At 37.1% G+C, this 24,461-nt stretch overlaps 1 protein-coding gene across 1 annotated transcript in view; it reads right to left on the minus strand.

The window, feature by feature from the left end:
• The window catches only part of CCDC91 (coiled-coil domain containing 91), a 291,950-nt gene extending 271,058 nt beyond the window's left edge, over positions 1 to 20,892 (minus strand). Inside the window, exon 1 of the mRNA XM_080662857.1 lies at positions 20,668 to 20,892. The gene's annotated coding sequence lies outside the window, so the exon portion shown is untranslated. The remainder of the gene's footprint in view (positions 1 to 20,667) is intronic.
• Positions 20,893 to 24,461: the final 3,569 nt, after the last annotated feature.

A 24,461-nucleotide genomic window follows, 5' to 3' on the forward strand; every position in this document is an offset into this window, starting at 1 on the left:
AGAACCCTATTATATGGACTTTCAATGGTGAGCCCAAAGAGGCACACTGGTGTGCCATAAGAATTTTTAAAACATGCAATACCAAACTCTTTTCCCGACGGACAACAGTCAACCCAATAGCCATCCGATGTGAATTATACCTATTGTTTGTGTCAGATTGGCAAAAAATATAAAACTTTTTGGTGTGCCGCAGAATTTTGGTAATTAGTTTTTGTGTGTCATGAGATGAAAAAGGTTGACAATTGTTGCTCTAAACTATCATTTTGTTGGGGATGAGATGGTAAGAGATGCCAACATGGTGGAAAGGACCACTGGATTTGGAGTCAGGTCACTGAGCTCTGGTACTAACTCTCCCCCTAAATTGCAGCCGGACACCTAAACCTATCTAGGTTTCAGTTTACTCTTCTATTAAATTAGAAAGTTTGGAAAGGTAATCTTCAAGTCTTCTTTCTGATTAATTCCTAATTATAAATAATACTAATTTATTAATTAGAAGATTTAAGCAGACTTTAGAGTTATAATTCTGGGCTAGCCAAATCCTAAAGATAACTTCTAAGACTACAAGCTGATGACATGACATTTTTCCTACAAAACTTAACTTTCACAAAAAACTTCACTGTAGCCAGAAATGTAAATAGCATAATGTTATAACTTCTAAAATAACTCAACAATTTAATTCAATTTATTTTTAAACCCAAATTCATTATTAAAAGGTTTCAGTGTACCTACAGAAGCAAACCCTTACTGTTGGACAAGGGAACGGAAAATGACAGAAATAACCACTTTGAAATGCAATTAAAGACAAGATTTCTAACCACTAAGCCTAAATGAGGAAGAAGATGGAAATTTCTACATAGAGTATAAAATAGAAGCAGGGGAAATATCCCCCAAAAGTAAAACCAGTACATAGACCTAGAAGAAATGAAATCTAAATGTCTCATGAACTTCTCTTAAAGACTGTTGATTTACATAATATTGATAGCAATCATTTCCAAAAACACATTGGTGACAGTGAGAAACAGAAGAGGACATCATTATAGTGCCCTTTTGGGAATCTCAAATTAATGGATTTTGGCTAACCAGACACAAATCATATGGGAAGACTCTGGATAAAACCCCCCATCACTTTAGCCAACAGCATTATGATCTGGAGTTGGTTCTTCTCAAAATTATTAATAATGAAAAATACTTACACAGGATACACATGATTGCCAGGAAAAAAAAAATGCTCTTCTTTGAAACAGTTTTTAAAACAACAAACCACCCGCAGAAACCACATGGGCACAAAATGAAACGATTCTGGTCACTGATCTGTGGAGCATTTAAGCGCTCCCCAAGTGAAAGACACAGCTTAGGCTCTATTTCTGGGACAAGCAGAAGATCCATGACAATACCTGATTTGGAATTACCAAAAAAACAGTGCAAACATACATCCACTGCCTAAGTTTCAAGAGAAATAATTTTCCCAAGGAGAGCCTTATAGTTTTGAGACTAATGTGTTTTAAGAAATTTCTTTTCCTCGCAGTAAGACTCTAACTAAAGCTTAAAAACTCTCAAAATAAAAGAAATTTCACTAAAAGTACTTAACATTATAGTATTAATGATATATAAGTTAAAACCTCCTGGAATTATCGATTTAAAATCAAAAACTCCTCACTATCAGTAGCAGCAGCATCTATACTAATAAAAGGGTAATATGCTAATTAGACTGGACATCTTCCGGATGTCCTTCGGGACAAAGCCACGGTGGCAGGGGCTAAGGCAGAGGCGGTTAGGGGCGATCAGGCCAGCAGGGGGGCAGTTAGGGGGCGATCAGGCCAGCAGGGGAGGGCAGTTGGGGGCAATCAGGCCGGCAGGAGAGAAGTTAGGGGGCGATCAGGCCAGCAGGCAGAGGCGGTTAGGGATGATCAGGGAGGCAGGCAGGCAAGTGGTTAGGAGCCAGTGGTCCCGGATTGCGAGAGGGATGTCTGACTGCCGGTTTAGGCCCGAATGCCCCTAACTGCCCTCCCCTACCAGCCTGATCGCCCCTAAACCGGCAGTCAGACATCCCCCGAGGGGTCCTGGATTGGAGAGAGTGCAGGCCGGGCTGAGGGAAGACCCCTCCCCCCACACCAGGCCTCTAGTTAATATATAAAGATACTCTATCAAATTATATAATAATACCCTACTGAAATGGCATTATTTCACGAGATAAGCTTCAAAAGAGGAAGTAATGTGCCCTAACTGGTTTGGCTCAGTGGATAGAGCGTCGGCCTGCAGACTGAAAGGTCCCAGGTTCGATTCCGGTCAAGGGCATGTACCTTGGTTGCGGGCACATCCCCAGTAGGAGGTGTGCAGGAGGCAGCTGATCGATGTTTCTCTCTCATCGATGTTTCTAACTCTCTATCCCTCTCCCTTCCTCTCTGTAAAAAATCAATAAAATATATTTTTTTTAAAAAAAGAGGAAGTAATAAATGTAGAGAAAGGAATACTACTCAAGAGACAGACAAAATGAAAAGGGAGGAGATGGGCGGCATATAGTTGCACTGGAACACTAGAAGCTGGGCTAGGTAAATTAAAAAGGTAAAGAGGCTACAAAAAAGGAAACCAAATGATACCAGAGTCAAATACAGTCTAGCACACAGCATTGCCTAGGGGAAAATGCAAAAACTACATAGGTACTACATATATTAACAGAAAATTTATCTTGACCATCAGCATCACAAAAAATAAAAGTAAAAAAATAAAACACCTACCCATTAATTTAAATGAGTGGAAAAAGATATATATATATTTTTTTTTGCTATGGCCTATATTATATTGTCTCTAAAACACATAAAAAGAATATAATAAAAACTCAGCAGCCTGCAAGAGCTACATGTTTAGATATATCTACACACATACTCTTCACCATGCTTTCAATTTCCTGACACAATACCATCAAAATTGGTAATTACTCCTCTCCCCCAACTATGGCTCTATGTAAGGTGCTGACTTTTCCCTTGGATAGGCTGGCAAAGCTCAACCTGTCAAAGCTTGCATTACCCTGAAGAACACATATAATTTCCAGAAATAGAGAGAAAAATGGAAAAATAGATGGGCTTCCAAGAGAAAGAATTTTAATTGTGTAAGTATATCTACACTCCTTGTCCTTTAGAGATGATGTTTACTGGTGTTATTTGTTAACATATGCATGAATCCTAAAAAGAACAAAGCATTGGAGCCATCCAAATGCAACTGTAGCTATCTTGTAAACCAGCAATTTTCAACCTTTTTCATCTCATAAACTAATTACTAAAATTCTGTGGCACACCAAAAAATACATTATATTTTTTGCCAATCTGACAACAAAAATAAAGGTACAATTTTGATTCATTAACATCAGATAGCTATTGTTGTGTTGGCTGTTGTCATTTTTTGACAATCTAAGGGAAAAGAGGTCAGAGCCCCTAACTAGTCAGGTATCGCAAGTTTTAAAATTTCTTGTGGTACATCAGTTGAAAATCACTGTTATATAGTTTCAATACAATGAAAAGGATAATAATATCAAGGATGGAACGCCTTGGGATTGTCACCTAGTCAGAAAGAATAAGATCTGAAGAAAGATCAGATTAATTCATTTCAGAAAATGAACAGGAAACAGTATAATTATAATGAGGATCTCTAATTTACTAAACAGCATAAAATCTGTACACCAAAATTCTTCATATTTTGGTAAAATAACTGTTTTTTTAATAGCTGCTGAGTACAATGATTTATTATGGATACAGAAATGAGAAATGTCTAGTTTCTCAAGGTTTACTAAGAGCAGGAAGTGACGTGTATAAGAAATAGGAAACAACCATAAAATATAGTGCATATTCCAAGTGTGTAAATTTTATGTAAAGATTTAATGACAAGAGAAGAAACTTATAAAGTATACTTTATGAAGTATAAAGTAGAATAAAATATAAAAAGAATAAAAATAAAGTGCTCATTCCCTAAATATCACCAGTAGTTTAATCACAGATATCTTCACTACCACACTCCTACAGCATCCATAATCTTCTGCACTGTGGTTACTTCAAAGTAAAAGTATGGTAAAGGATGGAGGAAACTTTAAACTACAGTATTCAGATAGCATTCTACTTCCAATCAAAATGTTGATACAGAGACGAGATTTAACCTCCCAACTAAAATAAATAAAAACCTGAACAAAATATATGAAACAATAGTTTTCAGATATTGGACAACAAGCAGCACCGAATTATAATTCCTGAGAGGAAGGAAACAAACAAGGTAAGCATTAAAACTGCCCAGTTTACAACCTGGAGTCAGTTCACAGGCCACAGCACATGGTGGAAGAACCCACGCAAAACTCGCCTGGCACTGCTTTGAGGGGAGAGAGTTAAAAGTTTGAGAGGCAGCTAGTGCTTACAGCACCAGGAATTTGAGAAAGAGACTATACTGAGTAAGAATTGCAGAGAGAAAGATTTGCTCAGGTCTGGGCTGAGAACTAACATGCACAGACATGAGAGAAAGCTACACAAGGCCAGGAAAAGAAAGACAATGTGAGTGGAGAAACAATATCTGGCGCTCACACACAGTTGGTAATAGTTTGTGTACCTATCATTCAGAATGGATAACCCTTGTAATACATAAAGCATTCAGCTGAATCCTTGGGAGGGTATCTCCTTAGTAATGGGGCTAAATTAGACCTATGACAAAAGAATATTTTGGACCCACATTAACAAATCTTAAAAATATTCCTCAAAATTACCCAACTGATTCCAAGTAACATAACTGAGAAACAAAACCAAATGCAACCCTATTTGAAATAACACAACAAAATTCAGAAACCAACAAACAAAAATAAAAAAATATATTAATCCAATCAAATTGTAAAAGGCATACAGAAAATCAGGACAATATGACCTATAATCAGGAGACTACTATTCAACAGAAACATAGAAATGAAAGAGATGATGGAATTCACAAACAAGGATATGGAAACAGCTATCATAAACGTTTCATATGTTTAAGAAGGTAGAAAAAAATAACCATAATAATGAGAGATATATAAGATATGAAAAAGATTCAAATGGAACTTCCAGAAAACATCTTTAAAAACATAAAACTAATACACAGGATAAGGTTAACAGTAGATTAAACACTGAAGAAAAAAACAAAAAATGTAAGGTTAAAAAATTGAAATAGCAATTATTCAAAATAAATGGGTGTAATTGGAAGCCCAGGGAAAAATGGAGGGGTGTGGAAAAATGTTTGAAGAAATATAATTGAAAATTGTCTAAATTTCATGAAAAATGTAAGCCCAGAGATCCAGAAATCTAAAAAACAGCCAAGTAATATAAACATAAGGAAGTTACCAATGCATATCATATGCTATTGTTGGAAACTGATAAAAAGTGTTTAAATAAGTCAGAAAAAAAGGACACATTACATGCAAAAGAAATAAAATAAGAATAAAAACAGACTTCTTTTCAAAAACCATGTAAGCCAGAAAACAATGAGGAGGTATCTTCAAAGAACTGAAAGGTCAAGAAAATATGGCAGCATACAATTCTTTGCCCAGAGAAAATACCTTTAAACCTGAATAAGAAATAAAGATATTTTTCCAGACAAACAAAAACTGAGAGTATTCTTTGCCAGCCGACCTACACTAAAAGAAATATTAAAGTAAAGTTCTTCAGGGAGAAGAGAAATAAAACCAGAAAGACATTTGGATCTGCATAAAAGGAATCAGGAGTGCCAGAAATGGTAAATATATAAATAAATATAAAAATCTTAAAGATAACTGACTAGATAAAACAAAAGCAAAACAAACATTGTAAACTTTATAGAAAATGTAGAAGTAAACTAAATCATAACAGTACCACAAATGATGAGAGGAAATGAAAATACAATGCTGTAAAGTTCTTACACTACATATGAAATGGGATAATATTATTTAAAAGTAGGCTCATAAATTCAAAATATATATAGCAAACCCTAGAACAATTAATTATTAAATAATTAGCAAAAATATACACTTGGGAAACCAACAGTGGGCATAAAATGAAATAATTTAAAGGGAGAAAAAAAAAAACACAAAAAACCTCAAATCCAACACTGGGTAGGAAAAAATAAAAAACAAATAACAAAATGACATATTTAAACCCAACCATCTTAAAAAGAACATTAAATATAGATGATCAAAACAACCAAGTTAAAAAGCAGAAATAATTAGACTGAATAAGAAGGTAGGAGAAAAAAATAACCATGATGATGAGAGATGTCAAAGATATGAAAAGGATTCATTTTGACTATGAAAACAACAACAACAAAAAAAAAAAACCATAAAAATAAAGAGCTGAAAAAGATATACCATGCAAACTCTAATCAAAAGAAAGCTGAAGTGACTGTATTAGTATTATAAAAATTAGATTTCACATCAAACAATATTACTAGGATGAAGGAGAAATTTCATAATGATAAAGAAATCAATATATCAAGCCAACATAACAATTCTAAATATATATGCATCTATAACCATACCTAGAGATTTCAGCACTCCTCTCTAAGTGATAAAATAAGTAGAAATAAAATCAATAAATATATAGAAGACTTGATCAATATAGCAACCAACTTAGTTTAATTAATAGTTCTAAAAAAATGCTACCTAACAGGTGCTGATTAGGCATTTTTTTCAAGTGTACACAGAACATTTAACGATAGACAATATTCTGAGCCATTAAACAAGTCTTGATTAAGTTTTAAAAACGTAACACAAAGTATCTTCTCTAAGCACAGAAGAAACATATTAATAATCAATGAAAGAAATCTGGAAATTCCTTCAAAAACCTGAAAATTAACACACTTCTAAATAACTCATTATAAATCACAAGAAAATTATTGGGTATTTTGATGTAAATGTAATTGAAAATACAACATATCCGGTCCTTCACGTACACAACCAGGCCCAGCAGAGACATCCACAAACTGTGGATCACTAGTAGCTTCCAAGAGGTTGCCAAGGGCCAGGCAAAGAAAGCAGCTGAATCTGACTTATACCACAAAACTCCCCAAAAGACCTGAAACCAACCCCAAGTGGCCAGCTTCAGACAACATTGGAGCAGAATCCAACAAGCTTCACAAACAGCATATCCAAAGGGAAATTGTAGCCGGCACTAAACATTACGAACTCCACATTTTTCTTCTTTATCTTTTTCTTTTCCTGTATTACTTGTTTTCTAGTTTTCTTTTATATTTCTTTATCTCTTTCCTTTTCTCAATCTATATTCTTTTTTCCCATTTTTCTTTTCCTCGTCTTTATTTTTTCCTTCTTTCCTGTGATATTCTTTTTTCCTGTATTCTTTTATTATTCTCTATTTCATTTTCCTTTTCGTATTTGTTTTGTTGTTGTTGTTGTTTTTGTTGGTGGTGGAGATTTTTTGTTTCATTTTGTTTTGTTGTGTTTTGTTTTGTGTTGTTTCATCAGCATCTGTACAGCAGCTTGCAAAATGTGGTAGTGGTTACACCTCAAGTCAGCCAGCCTGAGGGTTCATCCTACTCATGAATGGGCCAACAGCAATCAAGACGCAATTACAATAGGAAGACCCATATAACCCACACAACAGACATTCCTAGAGCATCAAGCTCAGTAGATCAAGGAGACCACACCACTAGGTCCCACAGAACACCTACTATATAATAGGCCACACCAAGAAAACTGGGAATCATAGCATTTCTATCTAATACATAGAAACAAACAAAAAGAGACAGCTAAAATTGGGAAACAAATAAGGCCCAAATGAAAAACAGAAGGAATATCTAGAAAAAGAGGTAAATGAAATGGAGGCAATCAATTTATCAGATATACAGTTTAATGTAATGGTTATTAGGATGCTCAAATAACTTAGTGAGTATTACAAAGAATTTAGTGAGAACTACAACATCATGAAAAAGGACACAGAAGCCATGAATTAGAACCAGTTGAAAATGAACAATACTATGTAGAACATCAAGAATACACAGGAAGGAATAAATAGTAGGTTGGATGAAGCAACGCATCAAAACAGCAATTTGGAGACAAGGTAGAAAAAAACGCCCAATCAGAGCAGTAGTAAGAAAGAATAATTAAAGAGAATGAGGGTAGGTAAAGGGAACTTTGGGACATGAAATGTAACAACATCGGCATCATAGGGGTACCAGGATGAGAAGAATATGAGCAAGGATCTGTTTGAAGAAATAATGACAGAAAACTTCCCTAACCTGGTAAAGGAAAAAGTTACACAAGTTCAGGAAGCAGAGTCCCAATCAAGATGAACTCAGAGAGATCCACAGCAAGACACCTCATAATTTAAAAGGCAAATGTTAAAGACAGAATCTTAAAGGCATCAAGAGAGAGACAGTTAGTTACCTACAAGAAAGTTTCCATAAGGCTGTCAGTTGATTCTCAACAGAAATACTTCAGGCCAAAAGGGACAAGCATGAAGTACTCAAAGTAATAAAAAGCAAGAACCTGAAACCAAATCTACTCTATCTAGCAAAACTATTATTTAAAATTGAAGGTGAAAGAAAGAGCTTTTGAGACAAAAAAAAAAAAAAAAAGCAAAAACAAAACAAAACAAAATACACAAAGGCTAAAGAGTTAATTACCACCAAGCCAGCATTATAAGAAATGCTAAGCCCTAGCCAGATTGGTTCAGTGGATAGAACTTCAGCCCACAGACTGAAGGGGGTCCTGGGTTCGATTACAGTCAAGTAATATCTTTGCAGGCTCAATCCCCAGCCATGGTCAGAGTACATGCAGGAGGCAAGCTACTGATGTTTCTCTATCACATCAATGCTTCTTTCTCTTTCTCTGTTTCTCTCCCTCCCTTTCACTCTCTCTAAAAATCAATGGGAAAATATCCTTGGGTAAGGATTAACAACAAAAAAACAACAACAAAGAAATGCTAAAAAGACTGTTTTAAGAATAAGAAAAAAGAGAGAAGAACATAGGTACAAAGAAAAATGGGAATAAATAAGTGCCTACCAATGATAACCTTAAATGTAAATGGATTAAATTATCCAATCAAAAGACATAGGGTACCTGAATGGATAAGAAAACATGACCCACATATATGCTGTCTACAAGAGACCAACCTCAGAACAAAAGATTCACACAGGCTGAAAGTGATGGATGGAAGAAAAATATTCCATGCAAATTGAAACAACAACAAAAAGTCAGGGTAATAATACTTATATCAGACAAAATAAACTTTAAAACAAAGGCCACAGTAAGAGACAAAGAAAGTCACTATATAATACTAAAGAGATTAATCAAAAAGAGAATATAACCCTGGTAAACATATATGTACCCAATATAGGAGCACCTAAGCATATTAAAAAAAAAAAAAAAAAAAAAGACTCTTGGTGGACTTTAAGGAAGAGACTGACAGCAATACAGTCATAGTAGGGCACTTAAACACCCCACTGTCATCACTGGATAGATCTTCCAGACAAGAAATCAAGAAGGAAACAACAACTTTAAACAACACACTACATCAGATAGATTTAATTGATACTTACAGAATATTTCATCTCAAAGTAGCATGGAACATTCTCAAAGATAGACCACATGTTAGGACATAAAATAAGTCTTAAGAAATTCAAGAAGATTGATATCACATCAAGCATCTTCTTGAACCACAATGGCATGAAACTAGAAATCAACAACAATAAAAAATTCAAAAACATTCAAACACATGGAAGCTAAGCATGTTATTAAGCAATGAAAGGGTTACCAATGAGATCAAGGAAGAAATCAAAAATTACCTGGAAACAAATGAAAATGAACACACAACAACCCAAAATCTATGGGATACAGTGAAAGCAGTCCTGAGAGGGGGTCAATGGGGAAAAAGGGGGAGGGGAGTATCTGTAATTCTTTCAACAATAAAGACAAATTTAAAAATAACTGTATTTTACAAATAAAAAAATTAAAATCTCAAATAAACAATCTAACCCTACACATAAATGAACTATAAGAAGAAATAAGTAATGGAAAAGAACTGCCTGTTTGAGATTTGTATCACAACCTCAACACTTGTCACTAGTGCTAAGTTTCCTTATTTAAACAACTAATTGATTAAATAATTAGCAAAAATATACACTTTTATTTATAAAATGATGGGAATAGAAAGCACATTAAGGCAAACAGTCCAGATGATGGGCATTGTTTGAAAGTAAGGCCAGAGGAAAGATTATCTCTTAGACAGAATGACAGTTGCTACCAAAATCAAAAGGGAGAGAGGTTGAGAATTAGAGGGAAAAGATATGCAGTATGTAAAGTGCCTCAAGATGTATAATGCAGCTAATCATAAAACAGGGTGTCCAAAAGATCAAACATAAAAGAAAGAAGTGAGAACAGAGCATAAATTCACCAAATTAGAAAACCAAAGACCGTGGACTAGGAAGGGACAGAATAGGAAAACAAAAAGGTAGCCTTAGATGACAAGTGAAATAGGGGCTATAACTGTACCAGGCTTTAAAGCTCTCTATAGTAGGTTTAGGCTGTCTAAACCAGGGGAAGTTAGCAGCACATCCAAATTATAATCATCTTTCTACATAGTAAATATTTGTCTTACATGTAAAGTTTCTGTCATGCCTTTGTCCCCTTCCCAACAGCCTTATTTTTCAGATTGTTACATAACAGAATAATTACATATTGTTTTGATCAAAAAGGGCATTAACCCAGCCTGTCCAGGATTGACTTCAGCATGCCCATGCCTAACTTCTCACTACGCTATTGGTAATCTATCCCTAGAGATCCCAGAGTGCCTTAACATTCAGGCTCAAACTTACATTTCCACCTTATATTCCGTCTCTTCCAGCCATTCTGAAAAGTTTGCCATTCATTTTTTTCTTTCTTTCTTTCTTTCTTTTTAATTGATTTAAGAGAGGAAGGGAGAGGGCAAAAGAGACAGAAACATCGATGAGAGAGAATCATTGATCTGCTGCCCCCTGCACACCCCCTACTGGGGATTGAGCCTGCAACCCAGGCATGTGCCCTTGACTGAAACCCAACCCGGGACCCTTCAGTCTGCAGGCCAGCGTTCTATCCACTGAGCAAAACCAGCTAGTGCGCCATTCTTTTTTTGCACAGAACAATAGTTCATTAATAAATACTTATTTTGTATTGATTTACTGTCTTCAACTTCACAAATATAAAGAAAAAAGTTACAAGAGGCATACCTATAACCATAAATATGATTATGTAGTCAGTTCAAAATTGTTATTTAGAAATAGTCTTAAAAAGTTTTTGAGAACTACATACAATTCAAAAATGCACAAACTTGGTTAATGCACAAACTACTACTGCACTAAGATATTAAAAGTATACAATGAATTGAGGACTTCAATATTCCTAGGCAATTTAATTTGAAACATATACATATGGACAAATGGGTATGTTTATATATACATACTAGAGGCCCAGTGCATGAAATAGTGCACAGGTTGGGTCCCTTAGCCTGGCTGGCAATCAGGGCCGATCAGGGCCGTCTCACCCTGTCCCAATTGGGGTCCGCAGGCAGGCTGGGGGGAGGGACCCCGGGAGGTTGGCCAGCTGCAGGAGGTTGGCCAGCTGTGGGAAGTTGGCTCTAGGAGCACCAACATTGAGCGTCGGCCCCCTGGTGGTCAGTGCACATCATATAGCCACCAGTCGACCAGTCCTAACAGTTGCTTAGGCTTTTATATATAGAGATATTCAATTATGTGTCCTATTCTGTGCTAAAAATCTCTGTTGTCATTATCACAATACTACCATCTAGATCATTTTTTGCATGTTCCTTGGTAATATATTAAGAACTTAATCTGGGTCATAATTTTCTTATCATGAGAGAAAGGTATATGCACTTGGATAACCTGAAGCAATGGTAGTGATATGAACAAAAATGCAATTCTCCTAAGTGTTGGTTCCTTCACTATTATTACAACAGATTCCGATGCTTATGTTAGCTTTATGATATTCTGAAAGGGCAAAATGAAGAATCTTTTAAAATTCAAGTAGCATTCTATTTACATCCCTTACAAAGACTTTCTCTCTCAACATATGCATACACACCAGAAGTAATTAATAAATTTGTTTCAGTTTCATACATAAACAGTAATTATAATAGCATCACTCTGACCAACTGCCCATTTTCTTATTTTAAGAATGGATAAGAATATTTAACTACATAAAAGAATGCTATAGTTCATACACACACAAACATATGCCCCATATTCTCCACATTTATAACCAATTAGTAGTGTTTTGTTCAATTGTTATGGTTGCCTTCTCCTAAAAAGTTGAAAATTAGCTACAATTCATTACACATAAACTTCCAAAAAAAAAAAAAAAAAAGGCACACCTTTCTTGATTAGAATGACTTAGTTCTGTGCTATTTTTGAGACACAACATATATTTTCCTTTAATTACTGAAAACATGTTAAAGTAACTGAATTATAAAAGGAAGGAGGTTTTGCTCTACTTAGAAAATTACTCTATATTTTCTAGGCCTGAGAACCAAGAAAGAATTGCTATATAATACAACATCAGAGACACAGAGTAAAAAGTCTACTGAGAGTTGAGAGAGAAAAAAAAAGCTCAGAAATGATTCCCATGATTCCAGACTTCAGCATTGCTACACAATCACAATGGAAAGAATGTGCGGTAATTAACCAGCTTTAAATGCTGAAAATATCCAATCATTCTTTTTCCCTAGGAACATTTTATAAAAGGGGAAATCCTATAGGCTTCATGATTACTCTTTCAGTTTACTTTTAAAAAAATTAAAACAAACTAAGTACTGAGTTATGCTATCACGGGTTTCTCCACTCTTTTTTATTTAAGCAGTACCTTATTTAAGTGGTATCTATGCAGATAGGATTTCATTTTTCATATTCATTAGCATCTGAGCTTTCAACAGGGATAATGGGGACATAATGACTATTTCCCATAATCTAAAATGAGACTGTGGCAAAAATAAAAGGTCAAAGAACAACAGCTATACAGTACCTAAGTCTTATCAAATATATTTAAGCCAAAAGCTTATATTTATCATTAATCATTATAAACTGTTGTTATATGTCAATATACTTGGTAATATAGATTGCTGTTTGAGTGCGTCAATGACTAATTCTGTGGCCTTAGCCTTGATTTCTAAGCATTTTTACTATAAATTCCACTTATCCTAGGACTCGGCATCTTAAGCATTTTATTTTGTATTCCCCTTCTCTATAGTAATTTCTTTATCAAGTTGCCTTTGGGATACGGTCAGGAATTAAACCAATGTTAAAATGACCATATACTATTTTAAGGCTGAGAAGTCCTAAAACCTGCAGTGAGCAAGCTAGAAACTAAGGAGAATAGATGCTGTAGTGTCATGCTGCATCTGAGAGCCTGAGAACCAGGAAAGCTGATGGTATAAGTCCCAGTCCAATTATAGAAGAGCAAAGCCCCGGCTCAGGCCATTAGGCAGAAGTTCCCTCTTACTCAGCTTTTTTGTTCTATTCAGGTCTTCAAATGATTGGATGAGGACCACATTAGAGAGAGCAATATGTTTTACTCAGTTCACTAATTTAAACTTTAATCTGATCAGGAAACAACCTCACAGACACACTCAGAATACAGTTTGATCAAATATATGGGCACCTCATGGCCTAGTCAAGTTGACACAAAGTTAATCATCACAAGTTCAACCCTCATCAACTGGGCACCCGTACTCATCTTCAAGACATACTTAATCTCCAAATGAGGACAATTAGGAGATCGTGATTCTGCTTAACATGATACAACTATCCTGTGTACAACTTCAAACTTACTAACCCCTTCCCCAGAAGAGGAGGTAAAGTCCTTGAATGTTTATTCTTCTCTTTGATATCCCAGAATTTACATACTATTGATGGGGAAAATGAGACATTTGTGGGGGGCTAACAATCTGAATCTGTGCCATTAACCTAATGCACATTCTTGTTAGCCTACAGTCTAGTCCAGGGGTGGGCAAACTTTTTGACTCGAGGGCCACAATGGGTTCTTAAACTGGACCGGAGGGCCGGAACAAAAGCATGGATGGAGTGTTTGTGTGAACTAATATAAATTCAAAGTAAAGGAACGGAGGGGAGAGCAAGAGAACCGGATAGAATAGCCGGATCCGGCCCGCGGGCCGTAGTTTGCCCACAGCTGGCACTGTCCCTTTAATTATCAGGTCCTGCAAGACCTGTTTACCTAAAGTACTACTCCCATTTTAGAGAGGCCATAAACCATGAACAATACACAACCCCCAGACAGAGTTATCAGTGCTGGCACCAGGCCAGGCCTTGAGATGTGGTCTCACTGCCCCCATCCCAGCACATGGAGCTTTTTGCAAAGCCTGCGAAAGGTCCGGAAGTATGATCCATATTTGGGGGACAAAGAAACCAAAGGGGTATAAAGGGAAAGTTTCCTACATATTGGTTTACTCAGGATTTGGAGAGAAACAGACTCCCTGAGTCACTGCACCAGTACATGTGAAACGTCTGGAAATAAATGGGTTTTTCCTGTGCCTCCGGCACACCTGGGTATTTTTCAGTCACCTGGTAAATTCTGTAACACTATGAGGTAAAATTACTAATATTTAAAATTATAATATTTTTTTACATGGTAAGGGCATAAGAGAGAGAAAAAATATTTTACATATGTATATAGCCATATATACACATTATACATGCATATATATTTGTGTTTGTACACACACACAAACACAAAAATATATTTATAACAAAATGAGGAAATACTCATGACAATAGAGTCCTTATTTCTATAACTGGTAACACGGTTATAGCTGGTATTTATAGCTACCTTCTCCCACTACCCATTTTGTATTCCTTTAGTCTTCAGCAAGCACTTCAGATGGTCATGATTCTTTACCTGGTGAGGTGACCCAAACTTCATTCCTGAAGGATCTGGGTTATCAGTAATCTCCTTGAATAGTGTTGCAGGTGTCCACTGACCTTAATCAAAGGGCATGGTATTACTAAGAGATGCACTATGGGATCTCCTATATTTCAGACCAACTCTTCCTTATCTCCATTGTGGAAGAGCAGTCCAATATCCTCTTGGTAGTCAGGATCAATTACCGCAGCCAACACAGTAATTCCTTTCTTTGCATGTTGATTCAGAGGCATGAGAAGTCCAAAATTGCTGGACAGCTGTCTTAACTTCCAACAAATGGAATCACTGTTGTGTCTCCAATGGAAGCATTACTCCCTTTGGAATTAAGACCTCTAGCCCAGCAGAGCATAAGGTCATGGAAACACGAACCAAAAGTTTTGCTAGTGTGTCACTAGGGATAATAGTGAATGGTGCTGTTTCCATTTCTACCCCTTAATTCCTTGACCTGTGAATCCTGCCTATAAGGGAAACAGCACCATATATTGAACACTAATTAAGAGCATATACAACCTCTGGAGAACCTTGCCTCAGTCCTGCAAGGTACTGACACCTCACTGGCACTGTTACTTAATCTTCAAAAGGCCATTCCATCATTCTACCAAGCCAGCTGCTTCAGGATAGTAGAAAACATGATAAGATTAGTACATTCCATGAGTATGACCCCACTGCTCATTTCTTTTGCTGTGAAGTGAGTTCCTTGATCAGAAGCAATGCTGTGTGGAATATCATGGCAGTGGATATGGCATACTGTGAGCCCACAGATGGTAGTTTTGGCAGAAGCACTGCATGTGGAGAAGGCAAATTCATATCCAAAATATGTGTCTATTTCAGTAAGAACAAATAGCTGCAACTCTTCCATGATGGTAGCAGTCCAATGTAATCAACCTGCCTCCAGGTAGCTGGCTGATCACCTGAGGAAATGGTGCCATTCAGGGATTTTAGTGTTAGTCACTGCTGCTGGCAGATTAGGCACTCAGCAATGATCACAGCCAGGCAGGTCCTGATGAGCTGAAGTCCATGTTGCTGAGAGCCTCTGTAACCCCCATCCCTGACAGCATGGCCACTTTGTTCATGAGCCTACTGGGCATTGACAGGGATGGCTGTGGTAAGAGTCTGTCTGATACCCAGTCATCCTCTCTACTTGATTATTAAAACACTACTCTGATGCAGTCAGCCTGTGGAAGCATTACTCCCTTTGGAATTAAGACCTCTTAATTTGGTGAGCATTCACATGGGACACCAATATCTTCACTTTTTTGCCCATTCAGAGAGGTCTACCTGCATATACCTCTTACTCAGATTTCCTTGTCACAAATTTTCCAATCATGTTCCTCCCATATGCATTATGGGAGTCCCAGAAGAAGCGAGATGGAAGAGGATAAAAAGCATATTTCAAAAATATTTGAAGAAATATTTGCCAAAACCTTCCCAAAGTTTACTTCCCAATGTGTACTTCCCGGAGTATGTACATACACACAACTTCAACAAATGTACTCTGGTACGTTTCTTAAAGTGAGAAACAAAGTATATGCTAATTAAAGAATCAGATCCAGTCTTATGATTCCCAATTCACCACTGTGAACAACGTGCTTAAATTATTTTGCTCAGATGAAAGTAACTATGATAATATCCATGGCCTTTCTATGTGAGAAAAAAAAAAAAAACATCCAAAATTTTCACTTATATGTTATTTCACTTTGTTCAAAAGATTTTCTACTTATATATACTGGGATTATACAATAAAACAACATTTTGCAATCTGAGCAGACTCTGAGTGGTCACAACACTTCTCATCAATCATATGGGAGTCACCTTTTATGTTCATTACTGTGACACTGAGAATAATAATCTTGTGGCATTATTTTTGTCTCCTATTGATAACGAAAGAAGCAAGATCAATAACACCCAACTTTGGATATACAGAAAATCAACTCAGTATGCCAATGAAAATAAAGTCTCCTAAAAAAAAGGTTCTTGCAACCAAAGGTACTATACAACTATTCTTAACATGGTAACTGAAACAAATCACATATACTAAACAAGCAAGTGACACTTAAAAAACCATTCACTTTAAGCAAAGCTGGTCCTAAAAAGAAATTAATAAAATGTCTCTTCTCATAACAGACAAGAGAAGAAACTTAAAATATCTAATGCCTCATGAAACACAGTTATTAAACAGTTTTCCCTTTCAGCAGAACACAAGTATTCACTTCTACTTGTCTTCCGATTCAGGGTGGCCCATTTAATGCCATTCAGCTTTTGCAGGCTTATTTTCCATTTTTCATACCAAATTTAGGCAAATTATAACTAAAAGGTATAAACTCTTTATAAGTTATCTTTATTACATTCATAATTTAATTTAAATGATGAAATTTAATCTCATCTGTAATCACAATCTTTTACTGATGTCTAAGCATGTAATTTTTTAGTAATATTCAGGTAAGCCCCTTTCTATCACCAAAGCATATTCATAGATTAATGGGTCTTGCATAATCCTGCAGCCTTATCTTTAGTTCAATTGCAAAAGTTCTGAATTCTCATAAAACCAAAGCATCTTGAAATGATCATGTAGATCTTCTTTTACCACAAGATTGGACACAACATAAAAGGCAATTTTGTTGGCCTCTCCATTATCTAGGCCTACTTTTGGTAAGAGATGCACATGGTCTATGTTTGTAAGGCTGGCAAAGGGGGAAAAAAGTCAATCTTCTCTGAATAGAAGAAAAAAGTGATTTCACCCTTTATAAGACAGTAGTTATTTCATTCATATAGTCAGTCTACTTAACTATTATGTGTTGGACTGTACTATGTAAATACTAAAGTGGGCGTACCTGTCTAAGGAAAACAGTCTTACTAGGATTATAACATGTTACATTTTAAAACAGCTAACACTATCATTGATCTTCATCAACTAAACCTGTAATTTAAAAAATTCTTCTCATTTCAAAAGTTAAAAAACAAACAAACTGTTGCCAAAACCGGTTTGGCTCAGTGGATAGAGCGTCGGCCTGCGGACTGAAGGGTCCCAGGTTCGATTCCGGTCAAGGGCATGTAACTTGGTTGCGGGCACATCCCCAGTAGGAGGTGTGCAAGAGGCAGCTGATCGATGTTTCTCTCTCATCGATGTTTCTAACTCTCTATCCCTCTTCCTTCCTCTCTGTAAAAAAAATCAATAAAATATATTTAAAAAAAAAAAAAAAAACTGTTGTATCCTCTGCTAGTGACAGTAAATGTATCCATAATTCTTTAAGTAAGATTCTATGGCATATAGCCAACAAGGCTCTTTGTACATTTATTAGGGATATGACAGGAAAGGAAGATATAGGTCAAGAAAGGTCTACACTAAATTAAAATTACAAATATAAAAGGACATAAACCTGGGTAAACATTTTAGTAACAACTGATATTGTCTCATACTGATTGATTAATTTGCTTAACAATAAAATTTTGCTTAATGGGTAAAAAAGTCATTTAATTATTCCAGACTCTAAACCTGTAAAATAAACTATATAAAATCTAAGGAACTTTGTGAAATTCTAGGATTCTACCTTAACATGATGCCAAAAAAGTCAATGATATTGACTATCACATTTTTCTCCAAAATCTATCACAATAAATTGCCCTTGAGACAAATTCCAAAAACATCAAATGAAACAAGGAGGCAATCTTTAAAAATCTGAAGAAAATTTCATACACTAACAAAAAACCCACATTTCAAAGAATCAATTAAAAAATATTATCAGAGTTACGCATAAAGATTTAATGTTAATTTGAATGGGGAAAACAAATATTGATACAAAGAGTTAATGTAAAGAGAGGTGCCTTTTTAAAGTTCTCGTTATTGGGACAGCAAAATGACAAAATTCGATGAGCTTTCAAGAAGCCAAAAGTCACAAGGAACAGGTTGAGCATTGTGATTATGAGCTATATTTTGGAAACAACTTACCTAAACACTCTCCTTCCAAACTAATAGAAAAGGTCTTGTCCACCCCAATGCACTCCCACCCCAACCTCTGCTATCAAGAGAAAGACAATAAACCTTCAAATAGCTTTATTCATAACAATCCTATATACTTTACAAATTTTACATCTACAGTTAGAGGTACAAGTTAAAATTTCTATTAGGCAAATTCCTATTTGTCCATTTAAGCTTCAACCAGCTAAATAAATTTGTAACCAGCTTTCTTCTTTTTTTACTGCCCCCCTCCCCCCCCCCCAAACAAAGATGCTGTCCCCTCTGTTGATGACTCTCAGCACTTTCTTTTTGCCTGGCATTAAGTATATTAAAATGATTAAAGAAAACAAAAAACTCTCAGGTTTTGAGCTGATCACTCCAATGAGATACATTTTTCTATTTAATAAATGTTAAGAGAAAAGTTGTAACTTTCATCACTTTTGTTTTCTTTATGTTTATTCCATTTGGCTTATACCATTGCTAAATAACCAGTTCATAATAAGATATCCCTGCCCACAGAACTACCTCCTAGCCTGCCTGGAGGATACCAAACTTTGTAAATCGGGGTAATTTTCTACCACACAATTTACTGGCTAGCCATACAGGTACACTCTCCCTGGCATCACAGCCCTCCCCCACCCCTCCCACCCCCGCAATCTCCCATTTACCTAACAGGTACAGTAAAGCCCTAACCCTAACCCTCAATGCAACAGAAATTGTAGCAGAGTGCCCTACAAATGGTATGTTTAGAAGTGTAGAGCTCTTCTATGGCACAGAACAAAGATAACTTATTGTCAGTCCCTGTCACGCCAGCGAACTACATATTCTGAGTATTTGACCTTAAATAGTTGGGTGAAATGCTAGCCCATCCCAGTGACAAGATAAAATGTCAGCCCACCCCAATCACTCCATCACGGAACATGCAAACTATTTCCAAAAGCCATCATCCTGATATTTAAAGAGGAAGGTGGCATAAACATCTGCCCAGTTCAGACAGGGAGGGAAGTAAAAGAGTCGGAATTCTTAAGGGGCCGCTGAGTCACCAACAGCTGTAGCCAGCACTTGACCCTCCAGGAAATCAGGCTCTGCCCCAAAGCTCATCAGGGAGCAAGTGAGAGAAGCAGCAGCGACAACATCATCCTACCAAAAAAACACTCAGTGAGCTTTTAATAGAGTTGCCACTCCTTCAAGTGAAGCCCAAAATAGATTTCGTTTCCAAAGTTTTCCTCCGCAGTGCAAAACAGGGGCAGACGAAGAAACATCTTTATTGTGGGGAAAGGGGGCGCACTCATGGGAACGAAGGATGGATGCCTCGCCACTTGGAAACTTACTGCCTCCTGCCTTAACCCCGAGGTGCCACTTTGATTGCAACATGTGGCTGAAGGACAGAGTAGACCTTTGGCCCCGTGAACTTGGCAAAGTAGAAGGGGAAACATACACCAGGAGCGATCCGTGGAAACTCGACAAGGATAAAGCCCCGTTCGAAGGGAGTTTCCGTGACACAATAATCACGTGTACTTGTGCGTAGACTGTCGAAAAACATTGGACTCTGGAGTGTGCAGGGGCCAGGACCTGGCGGCGACAGCAAGTGCAGGTGGGCGCTCCCTGCGAAGGGAGGGGAGCGAGGCTGGGCTCCAGCCCGAACGGGCCACGCCCCCGGTCACCTCAACCTCGCGGGGCGAGGCCGGGGCAGGCGGGGCGTTCCCTGCACACTCCCAGGCCAACTCTGGGCGCACCGCCGCCTCGCGCTGCCCGGGTTCCCAGACCCAGGCCCAGAAGGCGAGTGTCCATTTACCTGCTCCCGCTCCCGCTCGCCGCCGCCGCCGCGCCGCTCAGCCACGCCGTTAGGTGAGCCACCCCCCAGCACACAGACTCGCAAGTGCACACCCGGGGTACGACCCCGGGCCCGTAGGTGCGACCTCGGCCCCAGCCACACACGTTGGGGTAGCCCACACACCACCCGGCTTGGAACACCTCTGCCCCCGGAAGTTGATTTCCTCCAAGGCCCGCCCAACGCTGCGCGCGTCACTCAACGCAAGCATGAGAATCACGTGGCCCCAGGCTGAGGCTGAGGCTGAGCAGAGGGCTCCATGCTCTCAACCCCGGCCCTCTTGGCTTCAGTGGTCCGCAGGGGGTTGCTGTCTAAAAGGGGATGATTCAGGAGCTGCTTCCTGTTAGTTACTGCCTAAGTGGAAGGCCCTGTCTCTATGCCTAATCCACGCAAATAAAATCATCCCCAAAATGACATGCCCATATGGGATTGTTCTTGAGAAGAGTTAGGCCTAATCTTTTTACCACCAGCAAGCAGAGCTCACTAAAAATTGCAACTGAACTAAGCGGATGACACGTAGTTAAGTGCTCAAGAAACAATTGACTAGACAGCTGCGCCATCTCATCTTTGAATATCTGAACTCTCAACCTAGGGGATGCACCTAAGCCAAGAGTCTCTTCAGGCCAATACTATGTGACTTCAAAGCAATCTGCTCTATAATTACTTCTTGTCCTCAACTCCAGAACACAGCAATTTATACATGCCATCTCTGTTTCAGAGACTGTTTACTTTCAGCTGCTAAGCTACACTCTTTTTTTCTAAACCTCCAGGCAAATAGTTTCTCCAGGAGAAAGAGAATGACATAACTGATAAGACTTTTACTTAAAAGAAAGCATGGTTATATAGATTTGTGGTCTATTTCAGATTGTCAGTAGCTGTTAGAAACAGTCAACTAGCAGGCCACTTGTGAAAGATTCTTCCATTTTGACATGGGAGGGATCTGGAGAACATTCCTTGAACCTTTTTTTATTGAGTACATACTATGTGCCAGCACTGAGCCAGATTGTGGCAATCCCAGAGAGAAGAGTACCCACTCAAGATCTCTGCTTTCTGGAGTTTAAAGTCTATTGAGAAAGAAAGACAGGTAATCTGGGAACTTTGAATATAAGTCTCTGGAATATTCACAATAATTGTATACCAGGCATTCTTTAACCATTTGGGGAACAGTATTTCCTCATCTTTACAAAGAACAAATCTGACTCAAACCAGTAATAATCTCTGCTATATACTGACAAATGTCAAAAAGAAATCCTATAATCCTCCAGTAAATGCAGGCTCAAGTGGTTAGTGAGCAGTTTCAATGTTGAACACAAATGTTACCTCTTCTATACCCCTTTTCCTTCCCACCTATTTTGTGTACATAGCAAACAGATTTCTACTACAGGAAATATTATGCTTTCTTTCCCATATATGTTTACCTGTCTACTAGACCACCAAGTCAAAGACCACTTCTCATTTCTATATCCAGCAATCTACTTCTCACTTGTCTTTGTATATCCAGCAGTCTAGCGCAGTGTCTAGTGGTTAGAAGAAAGGTATACAGTAAATGCTTTTTAAGCTGAGTACAATTACCTTTATATTATTATGTGTCTCCTATATCTTTCTGCTGGAAACTTCAGATAAGTTTCTGGGTGTTTCCACTAATATATCTACATGCTCATTTTGTCCCACCTAGCCCAATATTATTAAACAGATTTATTATAATAATAGAAGATAATATTTACCGAGCATTTGCTATGAGCCTGGCATTAGCACATAAATCCATTATCTAATTTGTCACCACCATAATCCTCAAAAATAAGTGTATAAATATATTCACTTTTTTAGATGAGGGTACAAACATAAGAAAAGTAATGTGACCAAATGGCAAGCAGGATTCAAAGCCAAGTCTGCCCGACAGATTTGTTTATTCACTATAACACACTGCCTCTGCTTTTCCCATCACTTGTTTATCAGTGCATTCAAATCCTGCCAACTCTATGAAGTCTTCCTCCCTTCCCCACAATAATCTGTGCCTTTTTTATTGAATGTACAATTCAATTGTTTTAATATAGTCACACGGTCATGCAACTACCACAACAATCAATTTTAGAATATTTTTATCACCCCAAAAAGAAACCTTATATACTTTGTCAGTCACCCCCATTCCTCCCATCCTCTACTTCATTCCTAGGCAACCAATAATCCACTTTATATCAAGGTAGGGTTGCCTATTCTGGATATTTCATGTGAAGGGAATTATACAATACTAGTGACCCGGTGCACAGATTGAAAGGAAATTAATTAGAAGAAATATTTTAATATTGTTATCCACCCTTTCTCTATAATAGAAGTGTTAGAGATTAAAGAAAATTAGTAAAATGTATATGAAAATAATATATAAATTGATTAATAAATAAACAATAGCAACATGATATAACAACAAAGACATGCTATAAAAACAACAAAAACATGATATAAAAATATAAAAACAATGACTGATAAATTGATTAAACTTAGTCTAATATTTCCCTGTATACCACATTAAGAGTGAAAACACTTTCAGAGTGCCTCACTAATTTCCCTTGTGATGAAGTATTTACAACTTTAATGTCACAAAAGCAACATATAACTGACCACGTCCAAAAACAGGTTCAGGTAGGAATATTCCTACTCTGTCTAGAGTTTGTCCTTGTGATTTATTAATAGTCATCACAAATGCTGGCATCACAGGAAACTGTCATCGAATTAATTTAAATGGGAGGCCAGTGTCAGATGGGGACAAATCAATTCTTGGAATCAGAACAACCTCTCCTTCCGCTGATCCTGTTAATACTTCAGCTTTGATTATGTTAGGTCGCAATCATTTGATAATAAATCTAGTATCATTACAAAGACCCCATTTACTATTAAGATTTCTCAGTAGCATGATGATTGCACCAACTTTCAATTTTAATTTATGACACGGCATTCCTGAAGGAGTAATACTAATAAGAAATTCAATGGGAAAATGTTCCTTTTCGACATCATCCCTTGAATCGATGGAATCATCACTCAAATAGGTGTGAAAATCTCCATCGAGTATATCCAAAATTTCTTCATTTAATTTATGAACGTGCTCATTTTTAGGACAAAGAATCACACATTTAGATATATTTTAATATTATCTATAGATATACTATTTCCAAAGGTAGCTTCAATAATATATCTGTTACAAATCATTTCACAGGGGATTTCAATAATATCCATTCCTAAATGAAAACTGCTATCAAGTTTGCCATCTCCAAGTTTTACTAACCATTCGCTATCAGCAGAATCCTCTAATCTCATATTTGTTTTAAGAGACAACTGTCTGAAACATCCCCAAACACTACAGTACAGTACTTTAAACTCGTTTGTACTATGGCCAAATGCATAGCATGCAGCACAACACTGAGACATTGTCGAAAATCCCCTCCGAGAAGAACTTTCCCAACAAATGCGACAAAAACAACCAAATTCACGATGGACAATGACATATCAAAACACGTGTGCGATTGGCACCATCAAGAGCTTTATATGTATTGCGCATGCATGAGTCAACGTTTACTTTTAAATTGCCAGTGCATGTCATATGTACCGGCCAGTCAGTCAGTCAAACGGACTGACAGTTGGTCACTTAGCCTTTTATGTATATAGATGTATTCTTTTATAGCTAGCTTCTTTCACTTTGCATCATGTTTTCAAAGTTAATTTATACATTCATCAATTGATGGGCATTTTAGTTGTTTGTGCTTTGG

This window comes from Plecotus auritus (assembly GCF_963455305.1).
Source record: "Plecotus auritus genome assembly, chromosome: 3".
Classification (NCBI taxonomy): domain Eukaryota; kingdom Metazoa; phylum Chordata; class Mammalia; order Chiroptera; family Vespertilionidae; genus Plecotus; species Plecotus auritus.